This window comes from Gorilla gorilla, chromosome 15 (genome assembly GCF_029281585.2).
Source record: "Gorilla gorilla gorilla isolate KB3781 chromosome 15, NHGRI_mGorGor1-v2.1_pri, whole genome shotgun sequence".
Taxonomy (NCBI): domain Eukaryota; kingdom Metazoa; phylum Chordata; class Mammalia; order Primates; family Hominidae; genus Gorilla; species Gorilla gorilla.
In genome coordinates this window covers 25,671,762-25,688,285 of record NC_073239.2, presented here as the reverse complement: position 1 = coordinate 25,688,285, position 16,524 = coordinate 25,671,762, and the positions used below count along the sequence as shown (strand labels likewise).

Below are 16,524 nucleotides of genomic sequence, written 5' to 3'. Positions count from 1 at the left end.
TGCTTTGGATGTTATATAGGAGTCCTATTTACCCCAGTTAATTTACTTTCTTCTGCCTGCCTAGTAGACTGGTTGGCTCCTTAAGTGCATGGGGGTGCAGTGGTTTATGTCTGTAATCCCAGCACTTTAGGAGACTAAGGCAGAAAGGTCACTTGAGGCCAGGAGTTCAATACCAGCCTGGGCAACACAGCAAGACCCATCTCTAAAAAAAAACAAAAAGAGGCCAGGAGCGACGGCTCACGCCTGTAATCCCAGCACTTTGGGAGGCTGAGGCAGATGGATCACCTGAGGTCAGGAGTTCAAGACCAGCCTGGCCAACATCATGAAACCCCATCTCTACTAAAAAAATTAGCCAGGTATAGTGGCAGGTGCCTGTAATCTCAACTACTCAGGAATCTGAGGAACGAGAATTGCTTGTACCAGCCTGGGTGACAAAAGTGAAACTCCATCTCAAAAAAAAAAAAACCAACAAACAAAAGTGCATGGGGCCAGACATCTGTAATCCCAGTGCTTTGGGATGCTGAGTGTTAGATATGAGTTCTAAATTTCTTTTCAAAGAATATGTCAGTATGTTCCACTCTTTGCCTTCTACTTTTAAACTTAACTTCCTCGTAAAGCAATCTTTTTCGATTACCCACTCCACCCTGACTCATTCCAATTACCTACTCCACCCTGACTCACCTGCTCCACTCTACATTCCAATCACCTGCTCCACCCTAACTCATTCCAATTACCTGCCACCTGCTCTGCCCTGACCACCCCGCCAAAGCACTCACCCTGTCATTCTCTTTTAATTAGCCAATTGGAATTAGTTTAGCCTGTGCATCTAACCCTAGCCAACAGGGGAACAACATGGCAGCAAAGGGTCACGTGCATCAGGGGTAAGAACCCCTTCCCCTCCCTTATCCAAGTGTGCACTCACCATTGTTCCATCTGTAAGGGCGCACCCTTCTATACAGAAGTAACTTGCCTTGCTGAGAATTAAAAAGAAAATTTTATATCTGAGTGCTATTTCTTTTGCGGCACCGAAACTTTATATATAACAATGTGGGGGCTCATCCAGGATTACATTCCCCACCAGGGACAGTCTCTGGTTCTCTCTCGTGAGGAGGTGCACCCTGCCCTATTGTGGCAGCCTCAGGGATGAGAAATCAAGACCTACCCAGTGCGAGGAATAACCCGAGCTCTCAGCAACGCAGAGTGGGGGACTGGCCAGCAACCTAGCTTAAAGGATCCTCACATACTGCTGCGATGACTGTGCACAGGCCAAGGAAGGAGAAGCCGCAGGAGCTGGTAAAGTACTTCCTTTGTGGTCAAATTCTGGAGGGCTAAATGTGTGCGTGCGTGAATGATCATCAACAACCCTGCTTGCGGTGTTGTGTGGATGGTGACAAGTCCTACTGCTGGACGGAGTGAGTGGGTCCTCTCCGCGGTTCCATAGCTACCTCATATGGCTTAGAGCAAATCCTGCCATGGGATTTATACCAGCATGCCAACACTAAGAGGGGCCTAATTCTCCCTTAGGGGAGCAGCCAGAGAAGACAGCACGAGTGGGAAGTGTGCAAAGGACCTTCAGAAGGGGAAAGGGGGGAAGCAGGTCAACCTCCCAGGACAAGCAAGACAAGACACCCCCTGGTTTGAGGGATTGAGCCTTCCGGGACAGGCAAGGTGAGACACCCCTGGTTTGAGGGGTTGAGCCTTCCGGGACACACAAGGTGAGACATCCCTGGTGTTAAGGGGTTGAGCCTTCCGCTAATTTCAAGGGTTGAACCTGACATAACCCCTCACCCCACCTTTTCCTTTCTTCTTGGGTATTAGAGTAGCTCCACTCCCGCAGGTCCCTACCCTAGAGGCAGAGAGACACAGAGGGGAAAGAGAGGGTGGGGCAGGGTTGGGGGGAAGAGAGGCAGAGAGAAGGGGGAAAGAGAGGCGGTGAGGGGGAAAGAGGCAGAGAGACAGAGAGTCAGAGAGAGAGAAAGAGACAAAGTCAAACAGAGAAAGAGAAAAATAGTAGTAGTAAAGAGAAAAACAGTGTACCCTATTCCTTTAAGAGCCAGGGTAAATTTAAAACCTATAGTTAATAATTGAAGGTCTTCTCCGTGACCCTATAACACTCCAATACCATCTTGCTGTCAGTGTAAACAAGGGCGTAGCCCGAAAGCACTGAGGACACTGACAACCCGTAGCCTTCCTATCAAAAATCCTTAACCCAGTAACCCGCGGATGGCCCAAATGCATTCTATCTGTAGCGGCAACTGCTTTGCTAACAGAAGAAAGTAGAAAAATAACTTTTAGAGGAAACCTCATTGTGAGCACACCTCACCAGTTCAGAACTATCCTAAGTCAAAAAGCAAAAAGGTAGCTTACTAACTCAAAAATCTTAAAATTATAGGGCTATTCTGTTAGAAAAAGATGATTTATCATTAACCACTGAAAATTCCCTTAACCCAGAAGGTTTCCTAACAGGGGATTGAAATCTTAATTACCATACAAAGATCCGACCAGACCTAGGAGGAAGCCCCTTCAGAACACGACTTCCTCCCAGGTGACTGGGGTGGCGGGGGAACAACAGGTATTCAGTAATTGATAGGGAAACTCCTGTAGAAGCAGTCAGGAAAACTGCCTAATAACTGGTCTGCTCAAACGTGTGAGCTATTTGCACTCAGCCAAGCCTTAAAGTACTTACAAAACTAGGAAGGAACCATCAATACCAATTCTAAGTTAATGTGGACTAAACAGGGTCTTATTAATAGCAAAGAATAATTGAAATACCAAACTTAAAAGGTTTTCAACAAAGGTAAAGTTTGCTAAAAGTTAACAGTGAAACATGTATTATCCTAACTTCTAATCTTATGGCTTTAGACAGTCTAGTCCACCAACATGAAGTTCACTTCAGAAAAGAATGATTATCATCTTCAAAAAAAAAAAAAAAAAAGAAAAAAGAAATTGGGGGGAGAGAATTTATGTAAAAAGAATGTTATATGGTAAATTCTTGTCCTAAAATAAGATTAACTGGTTTAAAAAAAAAAAAAAAAAAGCCAGGCGTGGTGGCTCATGCCTGTAATCCCAACACTTTGGGAGGCCAAGGCGGGCGGATCACGAGGTCAGGAGATCGAGACCACCCTGGCTAACACAGTGAAACCCCGTCTCCACTAAAAATACAAAAATTAGCCGGGCATGATGGCAGGTGCCTGTAGCCCCACCTACTCAGGAGGCTGAGGAAGGAGAATGGCGTGAACCCGGGAGGCAGAGTTGCAGCGAGCCAAGAAGGCACCACCGCACTCCAGCCTGGGCGACAGAGGGAGACTCCATCTCAAAAAAAAAAAAAAAGGATGTTTGCGGCAAGTCAGAAAGTTAAGGCATGTCTAAGAATTATCTGTGAAAGTTGTGGAGAAAAAAAAAGGTTATAAAAGGAAATTTATGCAAGAAATGTTGTATAATTTAAAAGTAATTAAGCCTCCTAAATGTAAAACTATAGAAGAAACAGTTTATGTGCAAAGCGTGTAAGGAAAGTAAAATATACTTCTGGTAAAAAGACTATAAGGAGGCACAAGAATCTGAATTTTTACCTACATTAAAAGGTTAAAAAAATATATATTTTGTTTCAAAGGTTTAAGCAAGTTTTAAAACGTTAATTGTAAAGGAAATTCTGTGTGTAAACATATTAGCCAAAGAGGTATCATCCAGTTTTTCTGTGAACTGGATATTAAAACAAAAGCATAACAGGTTTTTCTTAAAGCACTAACCTGCTGTTTAACAAAAATTATAAAAAAGGTTAAAAAGAGTCTATAAGCTGGGCGCAGTGGCTCACGCCTGTAATCCCAGCACTTTGGGAGGCCGAGGAGGGCAAATCATGAGGTCAGGAGATCGAGACCATCCTGGCTAACATGGTGAAACACCGTCTCTACTAAAAATACAAACAAAATTAGCCGGGCATCGTGGCAGGTGCCTTTAGTGCCAGCTATTCGGGAGGCTAAGGCAGGAGAATGGCGTGAACCCGGGAGGCGGAGCTTGCAATGAGCTGAGATCGCGCCACTGCACTCCAGTCTGGGCCACAGAGAGAGACTCTGTCTCCAAAAAAAAAAAAAAGTCTATAAAAATCTTACCTTATGCTCAGACATTAAAAATTGGATAAATATGTCTACAAGGTTTTATTAAAATTAACATTAATAACACACTAATATAAAGGTGAAATTCAGATTATTTGGTATAAAAATCATACAGGAAGCATTGTTAAATATAAAATGGTTGTTTGGCTTTCTTTGGTCTAAAAACTAATAAAAATAGGTGCTAAAGGAAATTTCTCAGTAAGAAGGCACCAAAAACTATATATAAAGTCCACTGTTGATGTCCCCACATTTAAAACAAAAGGTCAATTTCTTAGAAATTATATACTTGGTTTTATCTTCCACTTTCCTTTCCCTCAAAACTAAAAGTCTTTTAGCACAGGTACAACCCCTAGAATCTCCAGTAAACCAGCACCAGCCTGAAGATCACCTTCTCATCAGAGTGGAAAGAAGAAAAACTTGAGCCAGCATGGGAAGGACCCTACCTTGTGCTGCTAACCACCAAGACTGCTGTTCGTACAGCGAAAAAGGGATGGACTCATCCACACCTAAGTCAAAGCGCCACCCGCCCCTCCAGAGTCATGGACCACAGTCCCAGGGGAAAACCCTACCAAACCAAAGCTAAGAAAAATTTAACTTTTTCATCTATTCTATTACTCTTCTTTTCTCACTCTATTGCTGACCATCTAGTTATTAACACCAAGTCAATTTCACCTCAAACTACTGCATTTAATGCTTGCCCTGTTATACCCTGTGGGGACTTGCCAAGTCAAAGACAGCTCTCTATTTCAGAAAAGTACCTTGTCCCTCCTGACTCTCCTCAGAATGGACATTAGTAAATTGGGACCTTTTAATCCGGGGAGATTTCGATAAAGACCCGAGTGTCAACCAGAAGTCTGGCCCCCCGATGTAGAGCTTTTATGCTGCAGTTGGTCCAACGTTCTGTGGACCACTAAAGAGCAAGGATAGACTGCCCCAAACAGTTTTTGTAATTTCCTAAAACCATACATTCATTTTACTAAAGGGACAGCACCCCCCAGCTGTCAGCTAAACCAATGCAACCCTATACAGGCTATTATTTCAAGCCCCCAGAGTTCTTCCCTTTTCTAAGCCAGTTCCCTTCTTTATGCCAGTTTTATGGTATGGGGGCTGAGGTTTCAAGGACAGACCCTATTGGACTCCTTAAAATGCATGTCTTTGATCCCCCACCGCCTGCACCGGCTTCTAAGCCTTTTTCCAAAACCTCTCACAAGGGAACCATTGTTCCTTCTCCATCTAAGGACAAGGCCAAGATAGCGATGGTAAAAGTTAAAGACTTAAAACAAACTTTGGCAATTGAGACAAGATACCAAGATGTAAATGCCTGGTTGGAATGGATCAAATATTCCACCCGCACATTAAACAAAAGCAATTGTTATGTTTGTGCGCACGGCAGGGAGGCCCAGGTTGTCCCCTTTCCACTAAGGTGGTCCTCCAGTCAACCAGGCAAGGGCTGCATGGTAGCTCTTTGCCAGGATTCTACAGCCTGGAGTAATAAGTCTTGCCAAGCTCTCTCTCTGCTATATCCCAAAATCCGGCACCCTGCGGGTCAGCCCCCGAGGGCCATCCAGCCTCCATCTCCCAACACTAAGTTCACTTTGTGTCTCTCACAACATGGAGGAAACAGCGTTCCTTGGAGTTCTGAAGGGATGAAGTGAGCTTAAGAATTTAAGAGCTTATCAATCAGTCAGCCCTTGTTCATCCCCGAGCAGATGTGTGGTGGTATTGTGGCGGACCTTCAGTGGACACTCTGCCAAACAACTGGAGTGGTACTTGTGCTTTAGTCCAATTGGCTATCCCTTTCACCCTGCCATTTCATCAACCAGAGAAAGGAAAAATAAGACATCGTAAAGTGAGAGAAGCCCCTTATAGGTCTTTCAACTCTCACGTCTATTTAGACACAATTAAAGTCCCATGAGGAATACCAGATCAATTTAAAGCCCAAAATCAAATAGCTGCAGGATTTGAGTCAATATTTTGGTGAGTGACAAAAATGTAGATTGGATAAACTACATCTATTACAACCAACAGCGATTTATTAACTACACTAGAGATGTTATTAAAGGAATAGCTGAACAATTAGGGGCAACCAGCTAGATGGCTTAGGAAAATAGGATAGCCTTAGACACGATATTAGTAGAAAGAGAAGTTTGCGTCATGATTAAAACTCAATGTTATACCTTCATCCCAAACAGCACCGCCCCTAATAAAAGTATAACAAAAGCACTGCAAGGTCTCACTGCTCTATCCAATGAGTTAGACAGCAACTCGGGGGTAAATGACCCCTTTACAGGATGGCTAAAAAAAAAAGTAGTTCGGTAAATGGAAAGGAATAATAGCCTCAATTCTTCCCTTGCAGCCATAATAGGTGTACTTATTCTTGTCGGGTGCTGTGTCATACCATGCATCCGTAAGTAGATGCAGAGGCTCATAAAAATGGCATTTACTAAAACCTCCCTTAACTATCCTCCACCTTATCCAGAGAAGCTTCTTCTTTTAGAAAGTCAAGCAAAACAACTAAGCCAAGACATGTTAAAAAAAAGTTTGAAAAGAAAGCTGTAAGGAAACACAAGGGGAGGGATTGTTAGACATGAGTTCTAAATTTCTTTTCAAAGAATATGTCAGTATGTTCAATTCTTTGCCTTCTACTTTTAAACTTAAACTTCCTCGTAAAGCAATCTTTTTCGATTATCTACTCCACCCTGATTCATTCCAATTACCTACTCCACCCTGACTCACCTGCTCCAATCTACGTTCCAATCACTTGCTCCACCCTAACTCATTCCAGTTACCTGCTACCTGCTCTGCCCTGACCCCCGCCAAAGCACTCATCCTGTCATTCTCTTTAAATTAGCCAATCGGAATTAGTTTAGCCTGTGCGTCTAACCCTAGTCAACAGGGGAATGACACAGCAGCAAGGGGCCACATGCATCAGCGATAAAGAACCCCTTCCCCTCCCTTGTCCAAGTGTACGCTCACCATTGTTCCATCTGTAAGGGCGCACCCTTCTATACAGAAGTAACTTGCCTTGCTGAGAATTAAAAAGAAAATTTTATATTCGAGTGTTATTTCTTTTGCGGCACCGAAACTTTATAACACTGAGACAGGAGGATCACCTGAGGCCAGGAGTTCAAGACCAGCCTAGGCAACATGGCAAGACCCCATCTCTACAAAAAATTAAAAAAAAAAAATTAGCTGGATATGGTGGTGCACACCTGTAGTCCCAGCTACTTGGGAGGCTGAGTGGGGAGGAAAGCTTGAGCCCAAGAGTTTGACGTTACAATGAGCTATGATTGCACCACTGCACTCCAGCTGGGCAAAAGAACAAGACCCTATCTCTATTTAACTTGTAATGGAGTATAACTTGTAATGCCTCCCACAACGAAAAGTGTGTCTAAAATGAACTTACAGCAAACAACAGAGCTATATAATATTTATTTCAGAATCACAATTGTAAAGATTAGGCCGGGTGCGGGCTCATGCCTGTAATCCTAACACTTTGGGAAGACAAGGCGAGTGGATCACCTGAGGTCAGGAGTGCAAGATCAGCCTGGCCAACATGGTGAAATCCTATCTCTACAAAAAATACAAAAATCAGCCAGGTGTGGTGGCACCCGCCCGTAATCCCAGTCACTCAAGAGGGTGAGGCAGGAGAATCACTTGTACCCTGGAGGCGGAGGTTACAGTGAGCTGAGATTGCACCACTGCACTCCAGCCTGGGTGACAAAGTCAGACTCTGTCTCAAAAAAGCCGGTAGAGGCAAATAAAGATTGGAGCAGAGATCAATGAAACAGAATAGAAAAAAAAAATTATTGAAAGCAAAAGTCAAATCTTTGAAAAGATCAAAAAAACTGACAACCCTTTAGGTGGGGGGGAGGGGGAGAGAAGGGGACAGAGAGGGAGAGGGGGACAAAGAGACAGAGAGAGAGAGAGAAGGGAGGGAGGAAGAGGAGAGACTCAAATTACTAAAATCAGATATTAAAGTTAAATTAGTAACCACCAATTCTACACAAATACATCTCCCAACAAAGAAAAGCCCTGAATCTGATAGCTTCACTGGTGAATTCCACCAGCATTTAAATAACTAACACCAATCTTTCTCAAACTTTTCCAAAAATCTGAAGAGAAGGGAATACTACCCAACTCATTCTATGAGGCCAGTACTGCTCCTGATAACCAAAGGCAGACAGACACTAAAGAAACTATAGACCAATCAACATCCCCTGTGAACACTGATACTAAAATTCTCAACAAAATACTAGCAAACTGAATTCAGCAGCATATTAAAAGAATTACACATCGTGACCAAGAGGGATTTATTCCTGTAATGAAAGTATAATTCAACATATGAAAATCAAGCAATGTAAGAAAGTACATTAACAGAATGAAGTAAAATTCATGATTATCTCAGTGTAGAAAAAGCACTGGACAGAATTCAACACCCTTTCATGATAACACTCCACACACAAGAAATAGAAGAAAACTACTTCATCATAATAAAAGCCATATATGAAAAACCTACAGCTAACACAGTCAATGATGAAAGACTGAAAGCTTTTTCTCTAAGATCAGGAACAAAGCAAGGAGATCCACTTTCACACTTCTATTCAATATAGTACTAGAATTCCTATCAATTAGGAAACAGAAATAAAAGGCAACCAAACTGGAAAGGAAGAAATAAAACTATGTTCACAGATATGATGTAGAAACTCAAAAGATTCCATAATAATCTATGAGAATAAATGAATCCAGCAAAGTAACAGAATACAAAATCAACACAGAAAAATCAGTTTCATTTTTATACACTAACAATGAACAATCTGAAAAGGTAATTAAGAAAACAATTCCATTCACAATAGCATCAAAAAGAATATCTAGGAATTAACCAAGGATGTGAAAGACTTATATAATGAAAACTATAAAACAATGCTGAAAAAAATTAAGACATAAATGAAACATATCTCATGTTAATGGATTACAAGACTTAATACTGTTAAAATGTCAATACCCAAAGCAATCCACAGATTCAATGCAATCCTTATCAAAATCCCAACTTTATTTCTGCAGAAAACAGAAAAATCCATCATAAAATTCATATGGAATCTCAAGGAACCCCAAATAGCATAACTACAAAAAAAAAAAAAAAACCTTGAAAATGATGAATAAATAAAACAAATATTTGTCAGGTGCTATGGCACACGCCTGTAGTCCCAGCTACTCAGGGGGCTGAGACAGGAGGATCACTTGAGCCTGGGGGGAGTAGAGGCTACAGTGAGCTGACATTGCGCCACTACACTCCAGCCTGGGTGACGGAGTAAGACTGTCTTAAAACAAAAATAAATAAACAAACAAACAGAAGGAAACACTTCATTGCCAAAAAATGCTAACAGAGTGAGCACATGCTGTTGGAAAAAATGACACAGACTTGCTTGACACAGAGTTGCCACAAACCTTCAAACTGTAAAAAACTCAGTATCTGCAAATGCACTAATGTGAAGTATGCCTACACTATGAGGTGCCTGCGCTGCCTGTGAAGCAATATAATATTATGTGAAAGGTGACTTCATTCAGCAGTCCCACTACTGGTTATCTACCCAGAGGAAAAGAAATTATTATATGAAAAAGACACATACACGCATGCTTATAGCAGCACAATTCATAACTGCAAAAATATGGAACCAGCCTAAATGCCTATCAACCAACGAGTGGATAAAGAAAATGTGATATACCATGGAATACTACTCAGCCATAAGAAGGAATGAAATAATGGCATTTGCAGCAATCTGGATGGAGCTGGAGAGACCATTATTCTAAATGAAGCAACTCAGGAATGGAAAACCAAACACTGTATGTTCTCATAACTGGGAGCCAAGCTACGGGGATGCAAAGACATAAGAATGATATAATGAACTTTGGGGACTTGAGAGGAAAAATGGGAGGGCAGTGAGGGACAAAAGACTACACAATGGTTACAGTGTACACTGCTCAGATGACAGGTGCGCCAAAATCTCAGAAATCACCAAAAGAACTTTTCCATGCAACCAAATGCTACCTATTCCCCCCTACTGAAAAAAAAAAAAGAAGAAAGGAAGAGAACGAAAGAACGAAAGGAAAGGAAAGGAAATGGAAAGGGAAAGGGAAAGGGAAAGAAAAGAAAAAAGAAAAAAGAAAAGAAAAAAGAAAAAAGAAAAGAAAGAGGAAGTAGACTTGAAGCCTGGGCAATATAGCCAGACTGCATGTCTACAAAACTTTTATTTAAAAAATTAGCCAGGTGTGGTGGCACATGCCAATAGTCCCAGCTATCTGGGAAGCTGATGTGAGAGGACCACTTGAACCCAGGAGATCAAGGCTACAAGTGAGCTATGATGGTGCCACTGCACTCCAGCCTGGGTGACAGAGACAGACTCTGGCTCTTTAAAAAAAAAAAAAAAAAAAAAAAGTGGACTTGAATTAGTTGTAAATGTTTTATAAGTTCTAGGATAACTACTAAAAGAAACATTTTTAAACTACAGTTCATATGCTAAGACAGCAGAGAAAATGCAGTCATATAAAATTCTCAAACCAGAGAAGGCAGAAAAAGAGGATTATAAACAAAGAACAAGTGCAAAAATAGAAAAGAGTTACCAACATGGTACTAACCCAACTACATCAATAATCACTTTAAATGTGAATTATTTAAATGAGCCAATCAAAAGAGACTGTTGTAGTGAATTAAAAAAATAAAATGCCAGACAGGTTGCCTACAATAAATTTTATTTAAGTATACACACAGAAAATAACAAAAAGTAAATGAATGGGGAGAGTTATACCATGGAAACATTAACTTTTTAAAAGTGGGAATAGTTACATTAATTTCAGATAAAGCAGACTTCAGAACCAGGATAATTATCCAGGATAAAGAGGGATATTACATAATGAAAGAGGTCAATTCTCCAAGAACACAACCCTTAGTGTGTCAAAATAGGAGAAGCAAAAATTGAGAAATACATGAATCCACTATTATAGCTGGAAACTACAACACTCCTCTACCAGTAACTGAGAGATCCAGCAAGGCAGAAAACCAGTAAAGATACAGTTCAACTGAACAGCATCATCAATCAGCTGGATCTAATTGATATCTACACAGTATTTCATCCAAGAACAGCAGAACAACATTATTTTCAAACTCACATGGAATGTTCATCAAGAAAAACATTTTGGACCATAAAACCCATCTTAACAACTTTAAAAGATTAGAATTCATACAGTGTACTATCAGACCACAACAGAATTAAATCTAAAAATCAGTAACAGAAAGACAATTAGAAAATCCCAGCATATAGGAAATTAAACATACTTGTAAGTGAAACACTGGTCAAAGAAGTATCAGGATAAGTTTTAAAATATTTTAGCCAGGCACTGTGGCTCACACCTGTAATACTAGCACTTTGGGAGGCCAAGGTGGGGAGATTACCTGAGCTCAGGAGTTTGAGACCAGCCTGGCCAACATGGTGAAACCCCATCTCTACTAAAAATACAAAAATTGACCGGACATGGTGGCACAAGCCTGTAATCCCAGCACTCTGGGAGGCCGAGGCAGGCGGATCACATGAGATCAGGAGTTTGAGACCAGCCTGGCCAACATGGTGAAACCCTGTCTCTACTAAAAATACAAAAAATTCGCTGGGTATGGTGGTGGGTGGCTGTAATCCCATCTACTTGGGAGGCCGAGGCAGGAGAGTCGCTTGAACCAGAGGCTGCAGTGAGCAGATATCGTGCCAGTGCACTCCAGGCAGGGCAACAAGAGCGAAACTCTGTTTCAAAATAAATACATAAATGAAAAAAAAGAGAAAGATTTGAAACCAACAATTTAGCTTCCATCTTAGGAAATCAAAGAACAGCATTATAAACAAAAGAAATAATAAAAAATAGAACACAGAAATCAAAAAAATTACCATAGAAAAATCAATAAAATCAGCTCATTGAAAAGATCATTAAAATGGATTAAACTCTAGCCAGGCTAGCAAAAAACGGGGGAAAGACGGAGAAAGGGGAAGAAAGAGGAAGAAAGACACAAACTACTAATATCAGAAATGAGGCCGGGCATGGTGGCTCAACGCCTGTAATCCCAGCACTTTGGGAAGCCGAGGTGGGCAGATGACCTGAGGTCAGGAATTCAAGACCAGCCTGGACAACATGGTGAAACCCCATCTCTACTAAAAATACAAAAAAAAAAAAAAAAAAAATTAGCCAGGTGTGGTGGTGGGCGCCTGTAATCCCAGCTACTCGAGAGGCTGAGGCAGGAGAATCGCTTGAACCCAGAAGGCAGAGGTTGCAGTCAGCAGAGATTCACACCATTGCTCTCCAGCCAGGGAAACAAAGCAAGACTCTATCTCGGAAAAAAAAAAAAAAAACATGAAAGAAGGGTCCTCATTATTGAACCCATGGACATTAAAAGGAAAATAAAAATTATAAACAGCTTAATGCCCACAAATTTGATAACTAAGATGAAGTGGACCAATTCCTTGAAAGACACAATCTACAAAAACTCACATAAGGATCAATAAATGACGTGAATGGATCCATATATACTAAAGAAATGGAACCAAAAGTTAATAATCTTCAAAAATAAAAAGCATCATGCCCAGATGGGCTCTAGGGTGAATTCTACTAAACATTTGAGAATGAAATACCAATTCTCTACAATCTCTTCCAGAAAACAGAAGCAAAAGGAACACTTACTAATTCACGTGATGAAGCCAGCATTATCCTAATACCAAAACCAGAAAAATGTACTAGAAGAAAGGAAAACGACAAACATATCTCTCATGAGCATAGATGCAAAACTCCTTAACAAAATATTAGCAAACTGAATCCAACAAAGTAGGATTTATTCCAGGCATACTAGACTGATTCAACATTCAAAACTGTGTTAATATAACACATCATTAATTGGTTAAACAAGCTGAAGAAGAAATATCAATAGATACAGAAAAGAACAAAATCTTATACCCATTCATGACAAAAACTCTCAATAAACAGGAATAAGGGGAACACACTCAACTTAATAAAGGATATCTATGAAAAACCTACAGCTAAATATCATATTTAATTATGAAAAAGTAGATGCTTTTCCCCCTAAGACTGGGAAGAAGGCAAGGATCTCCTCTTTCATCACTCCTATTCAACATCATACTCAAAGTCCTAGCTAATGCAAGAGATGAGAAAAGAGGTATACAGATTGAGAAGGTAGGAATAGAACTGTTTGCGGATGACCTGACTGCCTATGTTAAAAATCCTAAAACGTCAATAAAAAGAACCCTGGATCAAAGAAGCAATTATAAAGCTAGGTGCGGTGGCTAACGCTTATAAGCCCAGAACTTTGAGAGGCCAGGGCAGGCAGATCACTTGAGCTCAGGAGTTCGAGACCAGCCTGGCCAACATGGTGAAACCCTGTCTCTACTAAAAAATACAAAAGTTAGCTGGGCATGGTGGCACACGCCTGTAGTCCCAGCTACTCGGGAGGCTGAGGCAGGAGACTCGTTTGAACCCATGACGCAGAGGTTGAAGTGGGCCGAGATCATGCCACTGCACTCCAGCCTGGGCAACAGTGTGAGACTCCATCTCAAAAAAAAAAAAAAAAGGCAATTACAGCAAGGTTGCAGCAAACAAGATTAATAAACAAAAGTCTGTTACTTTCCTGTGCAATAGTAATAAACATTTAGATTTTCAAAGTCAAAACATAGTACCATTTACCTTAGCACCAAAAACCTTAAGCATAAAGCTAACGAAACATGCACAGGAAGAAAACTACAAAAAACTCTGATGAGAGATATCAAAGAAAATCTAAATAAAAGGAAACATTTAAAAAGTATATTTTTATTGTGAAGGTCAAAGACCTAGGCCCAAAGAAAAAGGTTTTGCAATGGACTGTGTAGTTGCTTCAATAAAATAGGCACCAAAAATTTTGTTTTTATGTGCCCAACTCAACAAATTTTGTTTTTAATTACTTGATCTGAAGTGTACTTCAGGCAAAAATTAATTTTTATAAACTTGTTTCCATATACAATTTCAGTTGATAATTTAGGGTAACAAATATTACTACTGATTTTCAGGATAGCTTTTCTTCCTTTGAATACAGGAAAAGGTGTTCGTTGATTTGGGACATTTTATTTTTATTTATTTATTTATTTTTGAGACGGAGTCTCGCTCTGTCGCCCAGGCTGCAGTGCAGTGGCACCATCTCGGCTCACTGAAACCTCCGCCTCCTGGGTTCAAGCAATTCTCCTGCCTCAGCCTCCTGAGTAGCTGGGACTACAGGTGCACACCACCACACCCGGCTAATTTTTGTATTTTTAGTGTAGATGGGGTTTCACCATGTTGGCCAGGATGGTCTTGAACTCTTGACCTCAGGTAATCTGCCCGCCTTGGCTTCCCAAAGTGCTGGGATTACAGAAGTGAGCCACCATGCCTGGCGGGGCATTTTATATATCATCTGAATTTATTCAACAATCAGCGTGTGAATGCACATAAGAATTATTTCAGGCCAGCTGCGGTGGCTCACGCCTGTAATCCCACCACCTTGGGAGGCCGAGGTGGGCGGATCACGAGGTCAGGGGTTCTAGACCATCCTGGCCAACATGGTGAAACCACATCTCTACTAAAAATACAAAAATTAGCCAGACATAGTGCGTGCCTATAATCCCAGCTACTCAGGAGGCTGAGGCAGGAGAACTGCTTGAGCCCAAGAGGCGGAGGCTGCAGTCAGCTGAGATTGTACAATTGCACTACAGCCGGGATGACAGAGAAAGACTCTGTATGGGGGCGGGGAGAATTATTTGATATTTGTTGATACTTGACAGCAGATAATTTTTTAACTGCAAGACCACTAGAGGTCACCAGTGTAAAACTTTCAACTTTGATTCTGCTGGTAGTGAACTAAAAAGTTCAACTACTATTCTGCAATGTTTCTTTGTTTCTTTTTTTTTTCTTTTTTTTTGTTTTGAGATGGAGTGTTGCTCTGTCACCCAGGCTGGAGTGCAGTGGCACAATCTCGGCTCACTGCAACCTCTGCCTCCCAGGTTCAAGCTGTTTTCCTGCCTCAGCCTCCCGAGTTGCTGGGATTACAGGCACCCGCCACCACGCCCTGCTAATCTTTGTATTTTTAGTAGAGACGGGGTTTCACCATATTGGCTGGGCTCAAACTCCTGACCTTGTGATCTGCCCACCTCGGCCTCCCAAAGTGCTGGGATAACAGGCGTGAGCCACCGCATCCGGCCCTATTTTGCGATGTTTCTTAAACAACAGTATCTTGCTTTGACAAATAACTTCACAAAATTTGTTCTATTGCAAGAGTTTTCTTTAAAAAAATTTTTTAACTAAAAGCAAACACTAGATATAGGTGAGTTTTGTTGTATTTAATGATTTTAAGACATTCTTTAGCACTTACTAAAGAAACTGCAACACCACTCAGAAGCAAACATCCAAGGAATTAAAAAAAAAACTTAAATATTTTAGCGTTGGAAGCAACATACAGGCGAATTCAAGTTAGAGCAACTAATAATAAATCTATAACACCACTACTCAAAAACAGTAGGTTTTCTGTCCAGGCATGGTGCCTCATGCCTGTAATCCCAACACTTTGAGAGGCCCAGGCAGGAGGATCACCTGAAGCCAGCCAGGCGTTCAAGACCAGCCTGGACAACAAAGCAAGATCTTGTCTCTACAAAAAAAAGTTTAAAAATTAACCAGGCATGATGGTGTGCACCTGTAATCCCAGCTACTTGAGAGGCTGAGGTGGGGGGACCACTGGAGCCCAGGAGTTGGAGACCGCAGGGAACTATGACTGCGCCACTGCACTCCAGCCTGGGCAACAGAACAAGACCCCATCTCTCAAAATAAATTAAAATAACACAGTAGGTTAAGAAATGTTGGCACCCACACCTGTTAATGGTCAACTAAAATTATTCATGTGTATTCAAAGTACTTAAATATTTGGGGCTAGAGGCAAGGTTCAAATGTAAAATAATTTTAAGATAAAGAGTCAGCAAACCATTGACATTTTACATAAAGCAAAAAATACAAAATAAAAACCATATCACACAAGAGTTTTAAAACCTAGCTAATTATGAGAATCACAAGGTAGCTTAGAATCCACACACACACACACACACACACACACACACACACACACACCCCTTACCCCATAATTCAGTGTGCTAAAGCAGGGCACAAAAACCTTTGTATGATCATCTAATAATAGAAACAGTCCAGTCCCCGACCTACCCAGTACCTACTCAATTTCTGTCTTTTCAAAGAGAATGGATAAACAAAAAACTTGCTTGCAAGAGCTTATAAAATTTTTCATGAAAATAATGTTTTCCAATTTTATTGATAAAAGAATTCCAGGCTGGCTGCAGTGGCCCACGCCTGAAATCCT

The 16,524-nt window shown here is 41.0% G+C and overlaps 1 protein-coding gene across 6 annotated transcripts in view; it reads right to left on the bottom strand.

Moving 5' to 3' along the window:
* Window positions 1-16,524, bottom strand: part of STRN3 (striatin 3) — a 136,397-nt gene that overhangs the window by 71,285 nt on the left and 48,588 nt on the right. The gene's annotated exons all lie outside the window — the stretch shown is intronic.